The sequence below is a fragment of the Sinocyclocheilus rhinocerous genome, unplaced genomic scaffold (assembly GCF_001515625.1).
Source record: "Sinocyclocheilus rhinocerous isolate Xijiao unplaced genomic scaffold, SAMN03320098_v1.1 scaffold10148, whole genome shotgun sequence".
Classification (NCBI taxonomy): Eukaryota; Metazoa; Chordata; class Actinopteri; order Cypriniformes; family Cyprinidae; genus Sinocyclocheilus; species Sinocyclocheilus rhinocerous.
The window spans coordinates 19,537-20,424 of record NW_015644701.1 but is presented as its reverse complement, the minus strand read 5'-3'; positions in this window follow the sequence as shown (position 1 = coordinate 20,424).

Genomic DNA, 888 nt, shown 5'->3' with positions numbered 1-888 from the left:
AGCAGGATGAATGTCAGCTGAACATCATCAGCTGTTCCTAGCGATGGTTTCATTCTAATGTTGTTGTGACCTTTGACCTCTGGTTACAGTTCTGTGGTGGAAACATGTGCTTCATACCTGGTCTGTAGAGCACAGCAGCAGCAGCAGAAGATGGAGTGAATGGACTGATCTGGAGGAGAGAAACACAGACGAGTAGGCCTACACATTGAATTAAAAGTGAAATTTTGAAGTAGAAAGACTTATATGTGACCCTGGAGCACAAAAGCAGTCATAAGTAGCACGGGTATATTTGTAGCAACAGCCAACAATACATTGTATGGGTCAAAATTATCAATTTTTCTTTTATGCCAAAAATCATTACCAATGACAAGACCAACTGTTAAAACCATACAAGTCTGGAGTGTGGAGGCCATCTCAGTGCTTCAGGACTGCTTTGAATGCACTGACTGGGGAGTGTTTAAAGAGAATGCGGATATAGATGAGTACACCTTGTCTGTTCTAGCCTATTTATATTTCTGCACACACTCCATGCTGCCCACTAAATCCATCAGAGTGTTTCCTAACCAGAAACCGTGGCTGGACAGTACGGTGCGGTCTTTGCTTAAAGCCCGAGATGTTGCCTACAGGTCAGGTGACCTGCTGGCCTACAGGAGAGCCCGGAGAGATCTGAAGAAAGGCATACAGGAGGCTAAACACAGGTACAAGAGACGTATTGAGGGACACTTTGATAACAACAACCCCCGGCATCTGTGGAGAGGTATTAAATCCATAACAGACTACAGGGGCAGCAAGCAGATGATCAGCCAGGATCAGGCACTCCCTGACACCCTGAATCAGTTCTTTGCCCGTTTCGACTCACAAGGTGGTGAAGAGACAGCTCAGCTGTCC